General features: G+C 37.2%; 1 protein-coding gene and 1 long non-coding RNA gene across 2 annotated transcripts in view; one reads left to right on the top strand and one right to left on the bottom strand.

The window, feature by feature from the left end:
• Nucleotides 1-21074, bottom strand: part of LOC123877738 (alpha-2A adrenergic receptor) — a 369354-nt gene that overhangs the window by 217674 nt on the left and 130606 nt on the right. The gene's annotated exons all lie outside the window — the stretch shown is intronic.
• On the top strand, nucleotides 1801-19641 carry LOC123877756. The gene is made up of 4 exons (XR_006798674.1): nucleotides 1801-1896; nucleotides 8542-8550; nucleotides 17869-17873; nucleotides 19632-19641. It is a non-coding gene; the product is annotated as an uncharacterized LOC123877756 (long non-coding RNA).

Consider the following 21074-nt stretch of genomic DNA (forward strand, 5'->3'; position numbering starts at 1 on the left):
CATTTTATTGAATAAATCATTGAATCATTGAGGCTCATTTGAATACTAACCCATCGAACTCACTGCTATTTGAAGATAAGTTTTAGGAACTTTATATCTGTCTGTGGTTTCCCAATTTTCGTTAATAGGTAGGTACCTACTAACAATATGACGACGGTCCCTACGTACATAAAGACATGTCGAAAATGGCATTTTTTTTTATTGCACAATTGGTTTTAGATTTTCCTTATGCACATACCTGTATATATATTTTTTTTTTAATATTACGTATTTAACGTCATTTACAAATCGTATATGAGAACAAGTATTATATTTACAACGAATAAGTGTCGTAGATGCGGATATCTATACGTATCGTTTTGTACGGTGTTTTAAAATGCGCGCCACTCGGTGCGGACGCGGCCTTGTCTGACATAACGTCATTCACGGCGGGAGTTCCCCAATAAGACGGGTCCCCATTACTAGCTCAATGAAATACAAAACCGATATTTAAATCAATATTTTTATTGTTTTTCTAACCTAGACCAGTAGAATATCAGTGTAAAAGCGGTCATATCAGACATATCCGCTTATACTATGATATAGTCATGAAAATATAATTATTTCACAAATAATTATAATGTTACATGCTTGTTTAAAATATGATTTCCTAAATAATTATTACAAAGAAAACAAAGATTTTATTGTTATCGAAGTATATGAAGTCATGTCCTACATGTTTGTACATTTTATTAACTGTTTTCTTCTTTCCTGCGTATAAAAAGGTATCATAGACATGTCTGACATGCTTTTATTTTAATATCAGCGTAGAAACAGTCATCTATCAGTTTTTCCAAGAAAATATAAAAAAAGAAAATATGTAGAAATACCATTAAGTATAAAGTTCCTAAAGCTAATAAAACATTTTAGAAAAATAAAAATTATAATTGTACATAGAATTATTTCTAGAGCGGTTTGAACATAAATAACGCTCTCCTGTAAACCTCGGTTTTTGACATGTCTTTATGTACGTAGGGACCGTCGATGAGTCCTTGTTGCTTGAGTCTTTGTTGCTCGAAAGGAAAAGCTTATTTACCTAATTATTTATATTACTAACTCTCATTTTATTTATTATTATTATTATATACGTATTTATAGTTCACTATAATAGACTACAGAGCGACCATAATATTATAGGTAATATATTCTGTAAAGACTAAGCAAAGTTCTGCGAATAATGTCCAGTTAGGCTAACAATCTAACAGCAAGTATAATGAAGTTCGCTGTTATGCAAAAATGAACTCTACACCATCAAAATAAAGTCCAACACAGTACCAACATGGAACACAGCTCATATATTTTTAATTGGGTCATGTAACAATGGTTAGGTGCGTCGGGAGAGTTTAAGCGAATAATTAAAATATGAACTTTTTTTATCAAGTTTTTTTCATTCATTGTTCTAGAAATTAGTAGAATATTAAAAATGATAGAATAGTTCACTCCTCGTTATAAACAGATATTTTTTTAGGGTTCCTTATCCGATGAGTGTCAACGGCATCCTATAACTAAGCCTTCGCTTTCCGTCCGTTTGTCCATCCGTCTGTCTGTCAGTGAACTGTATCTCATAAAATGTAGAGATAGAGATAGAGAGATGTATGATAGAGAGTCGAAATTTTCAGTTTTTATTATAATGGTTTATTCGCTGGAATGTGGGCACAAGTAGGTCTTACTTACATTTAATTGAGTTACCTTTGGTGTGCAAATAATAAATTAGTAAATATATTAAAGTTTATTTATTATTTCTATTACCCCTAAAAAATGGCCGCCATGAAAATTAGAAAAAATTAAAAACTGTTACCTATTTCTTGTAGATGGTACGGAATTCTTCGTGTGAGAGTCCAACTTGCACTTAACCGAGTTTTTTAGGGTTTCGCACCTGAAGGGTACCCGGGACCCTATTAGTAAGCCTCCACTGTCCATTCGTCTGTCTGTCCGTCAGAAAGCTGTATCTCGTAAACCGTAATATAGCTCATGAGTGGAAGTTTTCACAGGGTTTGAAAGTTTAATTACCGCTATAACCACAAATAACAAAAAAAATCAAAAGTACATAGGTACACCTTGTACGATGTTACAGAACCCTTCGTGTGGTTGTCTGACTCGCTCTTGTTCGGTTTTATTTTTATTTGCCGCCATTTTCATCAGCTTTCATTAGACAGACTAATAAATTAATCACGCACATTCAGATAGATAGATAGAAAACTTTATTGCGCACAAAACATGAAATAAGACAAAACAAAGAAACTAAAAACAGTTGTATGCAAAGGCGGCCTTATTGCTCAGAGCAATATCCACCAGACAACCTTTGGCGAAAGGAGAAACTAGGTGTGTTGGATAGTACTTACACAGAATCTTATTTAGTACTATCACAGTTTTGCTGTGGTTGTATAATATATTCAGCATTATGAATTGCGGTCTGCTTATTGAGCATAGCATTCTTGGACCCCTCGTTTAACGAAACTTGGTCAGAAATAACCCCCCATTGGTCAAACAAGGCAGTGTAAATAAAATAGCATATGCATTTTATGCTCGGTTAAAAGTACCCCGCTTGGTCGCGTAATTGGATACTCAACAATTTCATAATAGTGCCACTGTTTTAATTATTATCATGACTGGTCTCATAATTTATGGCTGGTCTACATTATTCCAGTAGCTGTCCAGTCCAGTGAAATGTTATCCAGTACTGTACTTCCATATCAGATTAGACAAAATCAATGTGAGTATTAAACCTTGAGAAATAAACCGGAATAAACATTACAACCCGGTTACTAAAAGATTGGACCTGGCGTCAAGACGTCACTGCGACGCATGGGTACGATGTGCAAAAAAGCATCATTAAGAATATTTAGGTATGAAACTTAAATGTTTGTGAAAAACTCTGGCTATGCTACGAGTAAGTATTGTCTTAGTTTGGCGTTTATAATACATTGAAATTGAAAAAAGCGAGGTCCATTCTTTTAGTGACCGGGTTGTAATTGATTAAAACATATTGAGCCATGAGAGCCTAGTGGGTAAGACGTAAGACGCCTTCTATACGGGAGAGTGGATGTTTGATTCCGGGCACGCACTTCTAACTTTTTGGAGCGATGTGCATTTTAAATACCACTTGCTTTAACGGCGAAGGAAAAGATTGTGAGGAAACTTGCATGCCTGAGAGTTCTCCATATGTTCTCAAAGGCGTGTAAAGTATCTTAAAGCCACCAGCCAAAGCTACCTGTGAGAATACGACCGGGCTAGACTCATACCCCGACATACTTCAGCCTGTTGAGAAAAACGCACAACATTTACTTCAGCGACATTTTTATACAGTGACTTAACTCATGCGGACTTAACTGGCTGATTCCAGATGTCTTGAATAATGTAAATCGGCGATTATAACCTCAGCACGTAAATTATCGCTATTTCATTAACCATGGACTACGGCATAACTTTTCCACAATACCCCACTTGGTATCAATACCTAACGAGGACCAGACTCTAAGCCAGAACGGCACAACAGGGAAGTTCTTCCCCGTGCCACACCCAGGCAAGGCGGCTACGCCTCGAGGTCCGTACTCCCTGTCTTGTCAAACGAAGTTGACCCTGACCCTGACAGACCCTGCTGTTGCTAATATTTCAGTCCAACGCTGGAATTAACTTAAGTAGATCTAGCGACTAAACTAGCATTTTTTTTATACAATAAAATAGCGAGCAACCGAGCAAGTGGGTCACCTGATGTTAAGTGATTACCGCCACCCATGACTTTGAGCATGACGCAATTCGTTGGCCCGTCCCTTGAATAACCCAATGTTGTAATCGAGACGCGGGAGCACCGCCGATGGGAGTTGATTTATTTTGACACAGTTTGCATTTGGGTGGAAAAAGGATCTGCAAAATTCAAAATGAATTGGCTAAGATGCAGTGACTTGGATTTTTTTTTTATTCACTATAGGCAAGCGCTTGACCACAATCACACCTGATGGAAAGTGATGATGTGGTCTAAGATGGGACACGTTTACCTAGAAGGTGCCTATTCACTCTTGTTTTAAAGATACCCGGATTGTAATTGGTAGGAAACACAGATCGCGGGAGAGTATTCCAAACCTTAGCCATGCGTATGAGGAATGAAGACGCAAAACGTTTCGTGCGTGTAGATGGAATGTCGACGACATAAGGATGGAAACTCGCCCGACGTCTTGCGGTTCGGTGGTAAAATGGTAATGTAAACCTCTGACCTCGGCAGTTAAGCAGAACAAGGTAAATTAGCGCTATTTTATTAACCGTGGACTCTGCGGCATAACTTTTCCACAATTCCCCAAGTGGGCTCTCGCTGTTGCGTTTTTGTATTTATTCTCCACTACAATTCTGTGGTTACCTGCTTGGAGAATGGTAATATTGTGCGGTGATTTCAAGTGTTTGTCTTTGTTTTAATGTATCAAAATAATATATCACGCTATTGTTTTTCTCTACATTTTTAGGGTTCCGTACCTCAAAAGGAAAAACAGAACCCTTATAAGATCACTTTATTGTCCGTCTGTCGGTCTGACCATCTGTCCGTCCTGTGTTTAAATTTTCAAAGTAAGATAACTAAACCAAGTGGGGTATCATATGAAAGGGCTTTACTCGTACATTCTAAAACAGATTTTTATTTATTTTTATGCACAATACTTTTTGATTTATCGCGCAAAATGTTGGAAAAAAAACCCGAGTACGGAACCCTCGGTGCGCGAGTCTGACTCGCACTTGGCCGGTTTTGATTGCAAAATATAGGTACCTAAAAGGAAAAGTTGACTGACTGACTGACTGATCTATCAACGCACAGCTCAAACTGCGGTACCTATCGAGCTGAAATTTGGCGTGCAGATAGTTATTATGACGTTGTCATCCGTTAAGAAAGTAATTTTGAAAATTCAACCCCTAAGGGGTTGAAATAGGAGTTTGAAATTTGTGTAGTCCACGCAAACAAAGTTGCGGGCATAAGCTAGTTGCAAAATAAATTGTTAGGGTTACATACCCGAAGAGTGCTTACGGGACCCTATTACCAACTAAGGTTGCGCTGTCCGTCCATCTGTTCGTCCGTCTGTCCGTTTGTCTGTCAGCGGGCTGTATCTTATGAACTTTAATAGGTAGACAGTTCCTATGTGTATATATTTCCTATTGTCACTATAACAACAAATAATAAGAAATACAAAATGGCCGCCATTTAAATAAAAAAAACAAGTGATGTATCTTGTACGATGCAACGGTACAGAACTGTAGCTAAGTGTGTCACTAGTGAGATGAGGTGGTTCCCACAAAGCCACAGCCATTGAAATAAACAGACACGTCCAATTTTTTTACTTTTTTGTTGCAAAACAAATCCCGGAGCGTGCAAAGTAAAGTAGGTATAGCGAAGTGTCGCTAACATGAATTCAGTTTGCGTCTCATTTCGTGTGTACATAATTTAGAAGAAATTATGGAATCCATTAGTAGCTCCTAGCTACTCCACATATCACTAGATAAAAGTAGTTTTCTATATTACTGAATTAGTGATAATGTGACATACTGACTAATAATTGTGTTATTAGGATAGTATGACCAGGTGTGTTACTGAGATACTAACCAAGTATGTCTATAAGCTAGTGTAGCTAAGTGTGTCAATACAAAGCCGAGGTGGGTCCCACAAAGCCTCTGGTTAAAATAAACTGGCATGTCTTTTGTTGTTGCTAACAGGTTTCTAGGCAGTCAATGAGTTGGACTGACAAGATATGTCACTAGACAAGAGTGAATATTATTACTGTGACAAGATTAGCTAAACGTGTCACGGAAATAGAGTGACCAAGTGAGTCTATAAGCTAGTTTAGCTAAGTGTGTCACTGGAGAGGCGAGGTCGGTCCCACAAAGCCACAGGCATTAAAATAAACAGACAGGTCCTATTTTTTATTTTTTGTTGCAAAACAAATCCTGGAGCGTGGAAAGTAAAGTAGGTACAGCGAAGTGTCGCTAACATGAATTCAGTTTGCGTCTCATTTCGTGTGTACATAATTTAGGGGAGTTTATGGAGCCCATTAGTATGCGGAGTGTGGAGGAAAGTTGTGCTTTAACAATTTTTAGGGTTCCGCAACTCAAAAGGGAAACCGGATCACTGTGTTGTCTGTCTGTCTGTTCGTCTGTCCGTCAGTCGTATCTGTCAAAAAGACTTATAGGGTACCTACTTCGCGTTGACCTAGAATCATGAAATTTGGCAGGTAGGTAGGTCTTATAGCACAAGTAAAGGAAAACACCCGAAAACCGTGAATTAGTTGTTGCGTATCACAAAAAAAATGATTTCATGAACAAATAATAATACATTAATTTTCAATTTCAAATACAAGATAACTATACCAAGTGGGGTAACATGTCTTTGCCTATACATTCTAAAACAGAGTATTATTTATTTTTGTACTTATATAAATTTTTGATGTATCGTGCAAAATGTCGGAAAAATACCCGAGTACGGAACCCTCGGTGCGCGAGTTAGACTCTTACTTGGCCGATTTTGTTGTAAAATATAGGCAAACGATATAACGCTCTTGTATATTATATTACGTAATTATTATTGAAAGGGTAATTTCGTTGTGAAATTCATACTAATAATAAACTAGCTGATACCCGCGGCTTCGTCCGCGTGGGTTAAGATTTTGCAATCCCAAGGGAACTCTTTGCTTTTCTGGGATAATATAGACTAATGGAATAGATCCTGTGACGGCCAAGCTTTTCATAAAAGCTGCCCCAAAACAGATAGGAACAAACAGCGACTATGAAGTATGAATCATCGTAGCTTTGGCAGATAACAGGTAACAAAGGTGGATACAATCTTTTGGCAAAGTGTAATTTTTTAACATGTTCTTCGGAAAAGTTTTAGAAATCACGTCACACATCACCAGACACTTTTTTTTTATTCATTACTAGCCGATGCCCGTGACTTCGCCTGCGTGGTTTAGGTTTTTCGAAATCCCGTGGGAACTCTTTGATTTTCCGGGATAAAAAGTAGCCTATGTGTTAATCCAGGATATTATCTATCTCCATTCAAAATTTCAGTCAAATCCTTCCAGTGGTTTTTGCGTGAAGGAGTAACAAACATACCCACACACACACACATATACACACAAACTTTCGCCTTTATAATATTAGTGTGATAGGCAAACGCTTGACCATCACACCCGATGGAATGTGAAGATGTGGCCTAAGATATGACGCGTTTACCTAGAAGATGCCTATTCACTCATGTTTTAAAGATACCCGGATTGTAATTGGTAGGAAAGACAGATAGCGGAAGAGTATTCCAATCCCAAGCCATACGTATGAGGAATAATGACGAAACAGTATAGTATTATTTGGATTTCTGTGGATGAAACGTTTCGTGCGTATAAGTGCTTAGTATCGTGGCAACCCTCTCTCAAACTTTAACAATATCTGCCAAAACCACCATGATCCAAACTTCATAGTCATTTATCGTTCCTCCCTGTGCCAAGGACAATGCACACAGACACCTTCAGCTTTTATAAAATAACGAAGGTTTGGAACTCATAGGCTCTCTTACTATAAGTGCTGTGTTTCTTGCCGGCTCTAAGTACCTACACAATAAATAAGGATTAATTTAAGCGACCAATCCATTACTTCTTAATGATTGCTCATTAATTTGAACACTAAGATAAATCCAAAACACTTCTAAAGACAATCGAAAGATATTTAGAAGACAAATAATATAATTAATAAAGTTTAAGATTACATTCCGTTAACTCCAAGGCTATAATAATACCTAAATGACTTGAATTTGTTTTGCAAAGTATTTAAATTGCATATTATATAAATACTAGAGGATGCCCGCGACTTCATTCACGTGGATTTAGGTTTTTAAAGATCCCGTGGGAACTGTTTGATTTTCTGGGATGAAAACTTACCTATGTCGACAGGGATGCAAGCTACCTCGGTACCTTTCATACAAATCGGTTAAGCGGGTGGGTTGTTAGAGATCACGAGGGAACTGTTTAGTTTTCCGGGATAAAAAGTAGCCTATGTCCATCCTCGGGATATAAGCTAACTCTGTACCGAATTTCGTCAGAATCGGTTAAACTGTTGGGCCGCGATATGTTCACCTGTTTGCTCGTTTGCTCGCTATTTTTTTTTAATCAGTACCATCAAAGCTTTCATTTGCCTAGATATTATCATAATAAATTAGGTTAGCGTACGTTACAAAAAGCCCAATTAGATTTTCGATCATAACAATATTCCTTTTATATTTACGAGCCCGATGTTCTAAATAATTTCCAATAAATATTCAATGCGCCATGGGACCCGAAGATGTTTGGATGTAAGCATTATATGATTATGTACATACAGACACATATATCGATTTTGCGTAAATCCTGGACCTTAAGGCTGCTTTTCCACCAGAGATGTGATATGCTACGTTGCTATGGATGCGTTTGATATCCACGATATGGATGCCTGCTAGACTTTGTCTGTGGTGGCGTTTGCTGGCGCGCGTGTTGTGACTTTTTGGAGTGTTTTTTTGTTAGAAGTGGCCGGTTTTTGTGTCCTGCTGGTGTTTATTGGTGGTGGAACTGACCGAGGAACTGACTGAGAAGCGCTCTAAAGTGGCGCCGCGTGTATGTCGGCGGGCGCCGGCACAGACGAAGTCCGTACTTATACATATAGTTTTCCTAACTTGTAAATAACTACAAACTTGACATTGGCTAATCAGTGTAAAGCCAGACGAGAGAAGAAAAAAAAAAGATGCCTGCTATACGCCGCGTCGCGAGCGGTGGAAGCTGTGTGCAGACACGGCAAGACGCGTGAGCGCCTCTCTCCTCACCGCATCGCTCTCACCGCTTCCCTACTATCGATACATCGCACAGCCCGAGCTGCACATCTTTCTCGCGCAGCTACTTTGCGGCGGCGCATCTTCATAGCGCATCCTCCTCGTACAGCTACATAGTTTAGTATTAGTGGAAACGGTCACATATTTTCGTAGCGTAGCATCTTCGTAGCATAGCTGCATAGCACATCTCTGGTGGAAAGGCACCCTAACTTTGGGGTAACTCGAATTTTGTTGAGCTCCCTGTCATTGGTCAGCGCTGAGATCTACGTATCTCACTAATATTATAAAGGCGAAAGTTTGTGTGTATGTGTGTATGTTTGTTAGACTTTCACGCAAAAACTTCTGGATGGATTTAGCTGGGAATGAAGATAGATTATACCCTGAATTAACATATAAGCTACTATTTCCGGAAAATCAATTAGTTCCCACGGGATTTTTAAAAAAAAAAACTATATTCACGCGAACGAAGTCGCGGACATCAGCTAATAAAATTCAAAATTCAAAATGTTTTTATTCAATTAGACTTTTACAAGTTCTTTCGAATCGTCAAAAGCATCTACCACTGGTTCGGAATGCCTTTCCTACCGAGAAGAACCAGCAAGAAACTCGGCGGTTGCTCTTTTCAAAGATTTGATATACAATATTATGCCATGTATAAAAGAAATTGAAGTCCTGCGCATTGCTGGAGCGAATCGAAGTTCAAATCCACGCTTCATAATATAAATGGCAGGTCTCAGGTTCGATTCCCGAGTGGGTGATAATTTTTTTTACTACGATACACGTTATGCGTGACCAACCAATCATAAATGAGTCTATGTTTTCAGTAAGTAATAACTTGTTTCCGTGGATAAAGTATATAAACTATATATTGATATAATCTACAATCATCTACTTGCTTTATCATTTTTAACTCTCCACCCAAAAAGAGGGGTGTTATAAGTTTGACGTGTGTATCTGTGTATCTGTCTGTGGAATTGTAGCTCCTAAACTAATGAATCGATTTTAATTTAGTTTTTTTTGTTTAAAAGGTGCCTTGATCGAGAGTGTTTTAACTATAATCCAAGAAATTTAGTTCAGCCGTTTGAAAGTTATCAGCTCTTTTCTAGTTATTACTGTATGTAACCTTCACTTGTCGGGGGTGTTATAAATTTTTAATTTACACTTGTGATTATAAAGTTTTTTCCTTAGACACTGAATCACGTCACAATTCAAACGTAAATCCCTTTCTTCGTTATTAAATACTTACTCAGAAATGTATAAAAGGATCATTATTTAAATAAGACCTACCTACTAAAAAGTCCTTCAGATTATGCAAAGGAAATAGCTTTAATTTTTTACGCAGCTTTAATAGGTAGGTATATAAATCTAAGAATTTTACAAGTGTAAATTAAAAATTTATAACACCCCCGACAAGTGAAGGTTACAGTAATAACTAGAAAAGAGCTGATAACTTTCAAACGGCTGAACCGATTTTCTTGGATTATAGCTAAGAACAATCTCGATCAAGTCACCTTTAGTCATTAGTCATTTATTCATGCATTCCAATATTTTAACATAATTTATAACAATAACAATTACAGTAAATGTTTAATTATTATTTTACAATGTCAATATTGGAACCCCGTTGGGGCACAGCAATTTTAGCAGACAAAAAAACTAAATTAAAATCGGTTCATTAGTTTAGGAGCTACGATGCCACAGACAGATACACAGATACACACGTCAAATTTATAACGACCCTCTTTTTGGGTCAGGGGTTAAAAAGCAATAAAATAAAATCGCTCACGTTTTTACCAAGCTGGCCCAGTGCGGATTGTCATACTTCACACACCTTAGAGAACATTACGGAGAACTATCAGGCATGAATTTCCTCACGATGTTTTCCTTCACCGTTAAAGCAAGTGATATTTAATTACTTAAAACACACATAGCTCCGAAAAGTTAGAGGTGCATGCCCGGGATCGAACCCTCGACCTCCCAAATATGACGCTGACATCACAACTACTAGGCTATAACTACAACAAAAATTTTCATCCCCTACCCCGAAGGAACCCTATTATTTACTGAGGGCGATTACGCGCTGCATCCGATCCGAATCCGTGAAAATACGTTCCGAAGTAGTTATAGAACTATTTGTATGGTAGCTTACGCACTAGCTCCGACTTTCATCATCCGAGTTCTCGGATGTGCTTCGGATTTAAATCGGATGTATGACGTAGATATGTCAAAGATGTCCACTGAATAGCTTGGATATGGATCAGAGATCGGTTTATTGCGTAAGCAATATCAGAGTTCGGTCCGGTTTTTTATATCCGTATTTTCATGGAATCGGATCGGACTAGTGTGAAAAGGCTCTAAAAGGCTTTGTTACTAAAAGGTGCTATTAAAGCATTGATCTCCCCTGTTCTGTTTCAAAGTTACGCGGTCTTAAAAATTCACATACAAATCTTTGAGCGCCTGTAATTTTAAAACTACATATTTTTAGAAAAATCTAAAACACCACAGGCACAGATATTAGTTACTAGAATATGTCTGCAAAATTTCATGGACTTTGGTTGTTTAATATCCAAATGAAATTGGGACTACGATTGTATGGAGTAAGTGACGGAGAGAGCCCTGTTAACTCGTTAAGTTAAATGTTACACTAGGAGTATATAAGTGGCTCGGAAATAATAGAAAACAAATACGTAGAATAACAATAAGATGCTGCCGCAATAGCAATCACGATACACCGTATCCGTAGCCCTGAGCGAGGCTAATGGGGCAATCTCTTTGGTTAAATACGTGGCTCTTTAAGGAATCTAAACCTTTATGGGGTGGCTCAAGTCATGAGTGAAATCCTACTATTATACTAACTACATAGACTATAGACTACTATAGACTATAGACTACTATAGACTATAGACTATAGATACATAGACTATATAGATAGAATAACAATATGATGGCGGCCACAATAGTGATTACAAGACCACCCTAAGTAGCCCTGAGCGAGGCTCATAAAGCAAGCTTTGGTTAAATACGTGGCTCTTCAAGAAATCTAAACCTTTATGGGGTGGCTCAAGTCATGAGTGAAATCCTACTATTATACTAACTACGTAGAATAATAATACGACGGCGGCTACAATAGTGATTACAAGACCACACACCACCACATATCCATATTATAAATGCGAAATTGTGTTTATCTGTCTGCTAGCTTTTCAACAAAAGTACAAAGGATTCTCAGTGCTGTTCAATAACGATAATATTGTGTAAAATTTACATTTAATATGAATGTTAAATGTCACATTTTTTAATAATAATAATAATAATAATAATAAATAGGCTTTATTGCTTACTTATTGCTAGTGACAAACATACATATGTTATAAGTAAATTAAATCTATAAAAAAAAAAACTAACAATAGCAATAGGCCGCAAACTCAGCATGGCCGAGCATTGATGGCAATGCTCAGCGCTGGTTTTCAGTTTGCTCCAAAAAATATTGATTAATAAAATAAAAACGCACCGCGCCCGTTGCGTTCCCTGCTTATTGATCAATATTAAAATGAATACAGTACAACCCAAAAAAGAACCTTAAAAACCGTACAGTAGAAAGAAAAATGAAAAGGAGAAAAAAGCACACACATACACATAACAAGCAAAAAAAAATAAAAATAAAAACTAAACAAGATAAGATTTAAACAAGATGTCCCTTCCCTGCTAGGCCTAGCAAATAATATTATTAATAACTTAAATAGTAGTATTATAGACAACAATAATAATAGTATGGTTCCAATTAATCAAGTATCTATGTATTATATAACTAAAATTATTTACATTATGCACTAGTCAGATATATGTATATAAATAAGACTAGGATAGAATATTTAGCATAACTAGCCTTAATTTCATTATTAAGACGTGTAAATAAGTAAGTTTTTACCTGAAACTCAGAACTATGAAGGGCATAGGTTTGATATTTAAACTTTTTCAAACGCGAATCACAACTACCACACTTAAAAGCGAACCAATTTGCTAGCTCTAAATTATAAAAATAGAGCCCTTCAAATTTTGCTTATTGTTATAGCTTACAATTAGCTGTTATCATACTAGTAATTTGATATCATCAAAACAATAATAATGTAAGTATTCCAATAGAGTTTATTGTAATCAGGCACCATTAACAATTCATTCTAAACTAATATTTTAGGCTATATCAAACAGCTTGGGGCATAATTAGCTCTGGTTACGTATGCAAGTGCAAAGTCTAGAAGCAAATTTTTAGCGATCCAAAATTCTAGACAAATTGCGTGCAAAAGGTAGGGCTACTAAAAACGCTATCGCTTATGATTTGTAGCATCTCAAAGCAAGTGCTTTTGATTTGTACCATCTCAAAGCAAGTTCTACCGTCTTTGAGAAATGGTTAAGGACATTTTAATGAGAAAAATAAATTTTTGGGACAAAATCGCTAGCAAAACTAGGGTTTCTTAAACGCTATCACTTGTGACTTGATCAGTTGAAAGCAAGCACTAGCTTAGAGCCGCCATCTTTGAGAACTGGTTAATACATTACTAGTGGATTCAGCTCACCGGTATTTATTTGGCAGCCGTTACTAGAAACCACGAAATTTCTTTTTTCAATTTTTGGGGTTCCGTACCTCAAAAGGAAAAACGGAAGCCTTATAGGATCAATCTGTCTGTCTGTATGTCTGTCTGTCTGTCCGTCTATCAGTTTGTCGTGTTTGTCAAGAAAACCTATAGGGTACTTCCCGTTGACTTAGAATCATGAAACTTGGCAGGTAGGTAGGTCTTATAACACAAGTAAAGGAAAAAATCCTAAAACCCTTTTTGGTTACATAATAAAAAAAAAATGTGTACTTGTATGTAATTAGTATTTTCAAAATAAGATACCAAGTGGGGTATGATATGAAAGGGCTTTACCTGTACATTCTAAAACAGATTTTTATTTATTTTTATACATACTTAATATTAGTAAAGTCAAAGTCAAAGTCAAAATCATTTATTAAATATGGATTAGCCAATAATAAACATAGTAGCCTAGCCTAGTAGACTATGTTAAGTATATATTATAGTCTTTGGTCACAAAAGAATTTCATATTATGAAACTGGGCGTCCTGAGGTCATATTATAGTCCACATAGCAGCCACAAGGGCTGACCTCAGAATTCCTGCGCCGTTGCTTAGCAACCAAGTTAGATATTTAGCTTATCTTGGTTCACTGCAGACAATAGACAAATCTCTACACGCTTGGTTATTTCTTATTTAAATACTAGCTGATGCCCGCAGCTTCGCCCGCGTGGATTTAGGGTCTGAAATCCCGTGGGAACTTTCCCGTGGGATTAAAAAAAAAATTACTCAAATCGGTTCAGAAATCTCGGAGATTTCGGTGTACATAGGTAGAAAAACACAACTCGCTTTTTGAAAGTCGGTTAAAAAAGTAGCCTATGTTACTCCCTGGCCAATCCTCTACTTGTCTGTGAAAATCCCGTCAAAATCGGTTCAGCCGTTCCGAAGATTAGCCTTTTCAAACAGACAGACAGACAGACAGACAGACAGACAGACAAAAATTTTAAAAACGTGTGATTCAGTTATGGTATCGTTGAAATAACCATATGAGCTTAATATGCGGTAGTTATTTCGAAATTACAGACAGACACTCCAATTTTATTTATTAGTATATAGATTATCCTGATTATTTCTTATCTAAATATTATCTTGGTTATTTCTTATCTAAATCTATAAACAAGCAAAAAGTGACTGACTGACTGACCGATCATCAACGCACAACCACAGTTCACGACAGTTATGGAACTTCTGACCAAATGTCGAGGCGTCACTGACAGGCAAATGTTAGTACAATAATAATTATGACTCAGGTAACTCAAAGGAGCCCTATTTTTATTTGATTTATGTCACCATAGCCTAATATGTGACATATCGTTGATTCAGGATCATAGCGAGAGTTTCCTCACTCTAGTTCACTCTGGCACAACTGAATTTACTGGACGGATTCGATAAGATTTTTTTTTTTGAGAATTCAACCCCTAACGGGGTAGGTAAAATAGTGGTATGAATTGTGTAGTAGTATATAAGCCAGTAATATATACGTCTGATTACCAGCCGCAAATAGTGAAGAGTAATTATACAGATTAACAAGAAAAATATCACAAGAAATTTTTCGATTTCCTACATAAAATGTGTCTTATGTCTGCGCTTGCTAAGGCTAAACTGATACCTGTCTGCCATAAGCCAAGCTATTTCAACTCGAGAGGAAATTCAGTTTAAACAGAGCACACTGTGTCTTGAGTTTTAGTTAGTTAATCTAGAGGTTCAGACGTTGGACATGTGAAGCGTTGTATAAACCCAAGTTTTTATTGTGAAAGCGTCTTCATGTAGAGAAAGACCATTTCACACGTAGCATGTGTAAAATCACGTGAAAAGTCTATGTTACTCAAAGTAGCCTGTGAAAAATCACGAAGCAATATCATCGATTCTATTATCATTTCATTCCGCTTTATTTATTTCACGTGCGAATAATAAGCCAAGCTATTTGATCTTGAACTATGAAATTCAGTTTAAACAGACCTTACCTACAGCTATGTCTTGAGTTTTAGCTATAGACATTTCAGGCTAACCCACTTCCATCTTAGACTGTATCATCACTTACCACCAGGTGAGATTGCATTCAAGGGCAATTCAGATGAGTTGAGAACCTCCTCCTTTTTTGAAGTCGCTTGAAAAGGGGTCACAACCCTCAGCAATGAGGAATACGACGCAGAGAGAGATCACCGCTTTAGCAAAGATTATTTCCGTAAATTGTTCCCGGGGAAAGATTACGTCCTCTGCCCTCTTAGGGACATTATTATCCCTGCTTTATTACATTTCGTATTCAAATAATTCTCATTTTTCCACACAAACGAGCCCGATTTCTCAACCGGGGAAACCTTGGGGAACTCTAAAATTCAAAGGTATATTAAGCATTGATATACTAAAACCCTAGATACACAGGCTATAAGCACAGCTAAGTGTAGTGTTGGGTATGACACGATTTCAAGTGGAGAGTAGGAGAGTGACATAGGCTATGTTTTATCCTGGAAAATCAAAGAGTTCCCACGGGACTTTGAAAAACTAAACCTACGTGGACTAAGTCGCGAGCATTTGCTAGTGTAATATAATAGTATCATTGGTTTCGCCATTCATATTCTATCAACATTAACATTGTACAAAATCTCAAAATTACCGCAAATGTTAATAAATATATCTATCGGTCCGAAATTCTACTTACCTAGCCAAATATTACTATCCCTATAAAGATAAATTTTAATGGCTTCCCAAAATTGTGATGTTTTGCAAAATGTTAACGGGAATTTGTAGGTATAGGATAGGACCCTAAACAAACAATATCTAATGTATATTTGTTTTTACATTGTCTATTTCATATTTATATAGTATATTTTATGCTTAGATTTCAAATAAATATACCTACAACAAGGCATCCTTCACGCCACTTATACAATACATACCTACTCCATTGAAAATGCACACTCTGTTGAAATAAATTGCTCTACGTTAGTCAAGCGGTTTTTTAATTGTCATTTTGTCTAGCTGTGCGTTTGAAAGATTTGACTTTCGAGTGTTTCGAGAGTTAGTAGGTAGGCAAGCATTATGAATCTAAGTAGATAGGTAGCGAGTAGCGAGTTGGCTGTTCTAGATAATTTTAAATTAGTATTTTTGCAAATAAATAAATTCTCACAAGTGTCCGTGGTTTTAATCTGCTTTCAAAGATACATAGGTGTTACTTTGAACCTAATAATAATCAATGTTTTATGACTGTTGGTTCTTAGGCGAACTTTGTATGGGGCCAGAGCAATGTCCTTTGTACGCTTGTGTGTGTGACAAGGACTTCATAGATATTGACGCGGAGTTTATGCTCCTTTTGACACCTTCGAACATGATTCAAAACCTGTCAGCCCGTTACTAGCGTTGCTATTAATTAGTATTCTATGCCATTACTAACTTGCGAAGACGAACAAGATGTTTCAAAGAAACTGCATATCTTAGATTTGTATATCAATGGATTTATCAGAGATAAATTCGCCGATTTTAAAGATTAAAGTTATCCAAGGAAGTTTTCGGGCGATTGATTTTTTATATTTGGGATCCATTTCGTGATTTGAGTACGATTGAATTTGCCTAATCTGTTCCAATTGCCTCCAACGGGATGCGTGAGACTTTATCCGCCATTTTGAATTCTGTGACGGCTCGATTGAGTCTTTTTTGTACGTAATAAAATAACTTGAGACCCCAATGGATTGCTTTGATCAAAATATCTGCCGGTTTATGTCTCAAGGTATTTGGTTAATAAAATCCATACTAATATTATAAATGCGAAAGTATGTCTGTCTGTCTGCTACCATTTCACGGCCCAACAGTTTAACCAATTCTGACGACATTTGGTATAGAGTTAGCTTATATCCCGGGGATGGATATAGGCTCCTTTTTATCCCGGAAAATCAAAGAGTTCTCACGGGATTCCTAAAGACCCATCCGTTAAACCGATTTGTATGAAAGGTACTGAGGTAGCTTGCGTTTCTGTAATTAACATAGGCAACTTTTTATCCCAGAAAATCTAATAGTTCCCACGGGATCTTTAAAACCTAAATCCACGCGGACGAAGTCGCGGGCTCCTCTAGTAAACTATAATATTTATAATATTACCAATGTTATAAAGGTTTAAAATCTATGCATACAAAACGAAAAGTCCTGATTCACTCACTTACAATTATCCACACCCAGCCCAAATCTTTGTATTTTTTAACCCCCGACCCAAAAAGAGTGGTGTTATAAGTTTGACGAGTGTATCTGTCTGTGGCATCGTAGCGCCTAAACGAATGAACCGTTTTTAATTTAGTTTTTTTTGTTTGAATGGTGACTTGATCGAGAGTGTTCTTAGCTATCATCCAAGAAAATCGGTTCAGCCGTTTAAAAGTTATCAGGTTTTTTCTAGTTACTGTATCCTTCACTTGTCGGGGGTGTTATAAATTTTTAATTTACACTTGTTTTTCATTTATAGACTAGCGCTTGGCTGCAGTTAGACCTGCTATTAATTAGTTAGATGATACGGTCTAAGATGGAGCGCGCCAAGAGAGTTATACGTCAACGGGAGGTACCCTCCAGGTTTCTTTACAGGCAGATATACAGACAACGAAGTGATCCTATAAGGGTTCCTTTTTTATTGTTGAGGTACGGGACCCTAAAAATGTGATTTCCACAAAGGTACTCTAAAATAAACTAATCTACCAAAATTAAGCCAAAGTCAAAGTCAAAGTCAAAATTATTTATTCGAAGTAGGTACAATTGTACTCCTTTTATTACTAGGTAAGAACCCAGTTTTTTCAGTGGATAACTTTATTTTAGAGTATCTAAAAGCAACTAAAAAAGTAGGTACCAAAAAGTAAGTGTTCGTGGAATATTACTTGTATGTATTATTATTAATACGCGTGTCACGTACGAAATTCTCGCATTCATAAATGAAAAACAACGGAGACAGGTGTTTGCTTTACGCTTTCAGACACGCTCCTTGGACGAGAAACGGAAACTTTGCTGTTAAAAAACAATAAAAAAATATAATATAAGATAATATTATCTATTGTAAAGCAGGTGTAACTTTGCGGAATTCCATGATATAAAAGGAACCAAAAGCTTAATTTGCTATAATCCACTAAGCCACACAACCGGCTAGCCGCCCTCCCACTGCTGAATATGCAGGAAAAGCCAGCCACCAAGCAAGCAATACGCACCACCACCACGCAGCACCACACAAATCCCAAAACCACTCGACGCACGTTTCGCCCCGACACCGGAGCATCCTCAGGAGATAAAGCCTCGATGACACGGGGCGAGTTTACAAGCTGCTAGCGAACTCGCTGCCTTGTAACTTGTAAACTCGCCACGTGTCATCGAGCTTTTTCACAATCTGCTTTTGATTATCAGATTGTAAAAACGCTGCTTGAAAAATAGAAAGCCGGGCTAATTTACTCGCCATTCGCTGGCGTGTTGGCCTGTAAGCTAGCTAGTAGCCACGTGTCATCATCACTGCTAGTAAACTAGTTGCGAGCATCTGCGTTTTGGCAGTTAAAGCTAAAATGTCAACACGCTAGCTAGTTGGCTACTGAGCGAGTGGAATGTTTTGTGTGTCATCGACACTCGCTTACTCGCTCACTCGCTAGCTTTTAAACTCGCCGACTAGCAGCTCGTAAATTAGCCCAGTGTCATCGAGCCTTAAGATGTAAACCTTACAACGCACATGTGCACAGTGACGATCAAAAGTTTCGCTACGACTTTTTTTTACCGAATAAGTAGGTACCTATTCCGGTTTTTAATTTCGAATACGGAACTCTAAAATAACCGCTCTTCCATCTATTTTTTCTCCTCTAGCATTTCTAAATCAGCTAATGTGCTCTGCATACTGATGGAAATCTCTTCAACAATAATAAAGCTTTTCATCAATGTAGAAAGGTCGGAGTTACCGAATAACCACTGAGTTGTCGTATTTTAGAGGTAGAATAGAATAGAATAGAATAGATTTTTATTCAAATAAACTTTTACAAGTGCTTTTGAATCGTCAAATAATTTACCACTGGTTCGGAATGCCGTTCCTACCGAGAAGAACCAGCAAGAAACTCGGCGGTTGCTCTTTTCAATTGTGCAATTTACAATAATATTCTATACTATACAAGCAATTGCAGACCCGCGCATTGCTGGAGCGAGTCAAATCCATGCTTTTTTTATCATTTACATAATCTTCGATTGTGTAATATGCTTTTGCCAGGAGCATACTTTTAATGGATTTTTTAAACTTTGGTAAAGGCAAGTCTAATATTGACTGTGGAATTTTATTATAAAATATTACACTCATTCCCACAAATGACTTTCCCACTTTTCTGAGGCGGAGCGTAGGAGTTGCGAGCTTATTACGATTTCTAGTTGGCCTGTCATGGAAATCACCGATTTTTTTGTAGCTGAGGATGTTTTGTCGTACAAAAATTATATTATTGTAAATGTATTGAGAAGCTACTGTAAGAATACCTATTTCCTTAAATTTCTCTCGTAGGGAATCGCGCGGTTTTAAATTATAAATTGCGCGTATTGCCCTTTTTTGTAAAACGAAAATTTTTCCAATATCTGCCGCTTTACCCCATAGCAAGATTCCGTAAGACATAATACTGTGAAAATAGGCAAAATATACAATTTTTGCAGTTTCCACGTCAGTTATCTGTCGAATCTTTCTAACAGCGTAAGCAGCAGAGCTGAGTTTGCCAGCAAGTGTTGATATATGGGCGTTCCATTGAAGCTTTGCAATAGTGATGTTACACAACCATCGACGGTGTTCCTACTAGATTACAACATGGGGTTATTCAAGGGGCGGACCAATAAATTCCTGAAAGGCCGGCAACACATCGGCGGTCCCCCTGGTGTTGCAAATGTTCTTGGGCGGCGGTAATCACTTAACATCAGTTGACCCGCCTGCTCGTTTGCTCGCTATTTTTTATTTAAAAAAAAAAACACAAAGTTTGAATCTTAAGCCCATATCCATTCAACTGCAATGTGATACAGTCTAGCGCAAGTTTATTTAGTTAAAAAATGGCAAATACCGCTATTTACGTCAAATAATCTGTTATGTATGAAAAAAATACCTATTTCCCTTTTTCACGCCATAACTTGACGAGAAAACGATCCGATCAAATTGCATAATCTTTTGTTTTGTAATTGTTGGTTGTCAAGGTTTTTATGACAGAAATGTTTTGGAAAATCTACAGAAAAAGATAGTTCTCAGTTCTCACAGCACGCGGATGAAGTCGCAGGCGACAGCTAGTAAATAGGTAAATCATCTCATGAATGGAATTAACCTCTAGTTCTCGATAGGCCGAGATGGTTATTGGGGTATGACACGGAGGGACGCCCCGCACATCCGCACGTCCCCACCCCAATTGCCAGCTCGACCTGTCGCATACTATAATGTATGAGGTTTGATCCTCTAAATTATAACAACTCAGTGACGTATAACGGAATTATGTATTCTATTCGACTGTTATCTTTGCCCTGGGGGGAGAGAGAAAATCCCCAAAGAAAATAATATTAGAATAATGAGCTTATTATGTACCTAATGTACAAAGGCCTAATTATTAATAGGTACTTTTGCATGACTGCGTA

This window comes from Maniola jurtina, chromosome 24, assembly GCF_905333055.1.
Source record: "Maniola jurtina chromosome 24, ilManJurt1.1, whole genome shotgun sequence".
Taxonomy (NCBI): domain Eukaryota; kingdom Metazoa; phylum Arthropoda; class Insecta; order Lepidoptera; family Nymphalidae; genus Maniola; species Maniola jurtina.